Source organism: Echinops telfairi, unplaced genomic scaffold (genome assembly GCF_000313985.2).
Source record: "Echinops telfairi isolate 266 unplaced genomic scaffold, ASM31398v2 ScPeMD7_7469;HRSCAF=8507_1, whole genome shotgun sequence".
Taxonomy (NCBI): Eukaryota; Metazoa; Chordata; class Mammalia; order Afrosoricida; family Tenrecidae; genus Echinops; species Echinops telfairi.
In genome coordinates, this window is record NW_022111373.1 from 60148933 (window position 1) to 60151484 (window position 2552).

Sequence of the window (2552 nt, forward strand, 5' to 3'; positions counted from 1 at the left end):
AAGCAATCGAAGCTCAGAGAAGTTCAGTGTCTTGGCTGAGTCACATAGTTCATAAATAGTGGAGTAGATACTGGACCATATCTATTAGTCAACTAAATCCCTGCTCTTGAGCACTGCTTTATGAACAAAACCCAGTGTGAGTACAATCAGTTCTATGTGTTGTTAGGTGCCGTGAAGTGCGATCCAACTCATAGTGACCCTGTGAATGAGAGAAGTAAACACCAACCAGCCTGCTCCATCCTCACAATTGTCCGTATGTTTGAGCCCATTGTCGCAGCCACCATGTCAGCCCATCTTGTCCAGGGCCTTTCTCTTTGTCACTGACCCTCCACTTTAGTAACCATGACGTCCTTCTCCAGGGACTGGTCTCTCCTGTTCAAAGTGTGTGAAATGAAGTTTCACCATCCTTGCCTCTAAGAGCGTTCTGGTTGTATTTCTTCAAAGCAGATGTTTGTTCCCCATATCTATTTATTTGGCATGTTATCTTCAAACAAGAGCCATAAAGCATTACTTGTAATGTCGCATTAATTTTTAAATAGTTTATTCTGGTTTTTCTCTAGTAAATTACTGGAATGAAAAAATATGGATGATCATTTTCAAGGCTATAACTGTTTATCTAGTAAAGAAAACATACCATATCGGCCAAATTCCATGTTTTCTTTTATAATAAAACATAGTTTTCACACAGATGGTGAACATAAAAGTATTGTTGTCAATTCCTTTCTTTCTGAGTAATATTTGTATTGGCATATCTTACTCATTCCAATATATGTCTTCCCTTCCTATAGAGTTCTGTTGTTCAACCCCATCAGGTGGGGTTATACAATCATCACTGACATCAACACCCCTCTCTCCCAGTTCATCCCCTTGCCCCCTCTCACTTCCCATACCCGCAGAGAACCCTTACTCCTGTCAGTCTCTCTGAGGATCAGCTATCTTGACTACCATGTACCAAGTGATCTTAAATGTACAAATAAACGTATGCAAATCTAACATGATCACTGGGGTATAGTACATACAGACCATAATAGTAATGGGAGGATTTTTAGAGGATTGTTAGGTGGTTCATCAGTACCACACTGCACCCTGGATTTATCCTCCATTCCATGAGGCCTTTCTAAGAGGGACTATCCAACTGTCTTGCTGGTGGACTTTGGGTCTCCTCTACATCCAGTCCACTTCGTATAAATTCGCATGCATGTTTTTTGAAATTCTAATACTTCTTCCTGTCGACACCTCATGATCACATGGCCTGATGTGCTTTTTCCATATTGGCTTTGCTGCTAGATGGCTGCTTGTTTAACTCCAAACCTTTAAGACCCCAGACGCTTTAGCTTTTGATAGCTGGGCACCATCAACTTTTTTCACCACACTTTCTTATGCACCCATTTTGTCTTTAGCAAATCATGTCAGCAAATCATACACACACACACATAAACAAATAAATGCAAAGTCATATATATGTGTGTATATATATGCACATATGAGGGGGCACCCACCACCCACAAATGGATTTTTTTCTTCTAAAGTTATGTGTTTTAATTTTTTTACAAAACAAACTTATCACCTTCAAAGTACTCTCCATTACATTTAATGCATTCGTCAATTCTGCAGCTCCATTCTTATAAACATTTTTCAAACTCATCTTTTTGGATGGCTGACAGTACCTCCCTCAATTTTTTTCTTCCCCTCTTGAACGTCTTCAAATTACTGTCCTTTTATAGCCCTCAACAGTCACAGAAACAAAAAAGGTCAAGTGAGTGAGGTGAGTGGGGCAAGAGAGGCATGCTGTTTTTTTGCCAAAAACTGGCACACTGAGATGGCTGAGTGAGCAGGTACCTTGTCGTGGAGCCAAAACCAGTCCCTCATCTACAAAAAATCAGGCCATTTTGTTGCACACTGTCATGCAATCTTTTCAGAACCTCTAAATAGGACCTTGGATTAACAATCTGACCTGGTGAAATGAACTCCAAATGCACTATGAGTAGATGTTTTCATCCATTCTGGAAGTTAGCAGACATCCAGAATGAGGCTTGTCAGCATTTCCCCTTTTTCAAAATGAGAAAACTACTCCTACAATTGAGTTTTTTTCTACAGCACTGTTTTTTCTACAGCACTGTCCTTGTCAGCTGTGTTCAACATCACAAGTTTCTGTGGCATATTTTCTGAGCAGGAAACAAAATTTCACAGCCACATGCTGTTTTCTTAAATTGGCCATCACAAAAAAAAAAAAATGAGGTTTGAGAAAAACTGCTTCTACAAAAAAATTCACTGTGACCAGACAAAGCCTTCCCAAGTGATACCACTAACCCCAAAGCGAGTTGCTCAATGCTTGCCTAGTGGGACAAATGCATACTATGAAAGCTCTGCTTCTCCCAGTACAATTCTAGGGGGTTTTGTTTGCTACCCCTTTTGTGTATGTGTGTGTATTCGGTTTTGTTTTTCTTTTTTCCACCTACCGCACTATTATGCTTGCCTGTCATTCACCTCTCAGTAATTCCTCTCAGATACAATCCATTGTGCAAGCATGCCCAGAAAAGCTACAGCATCCT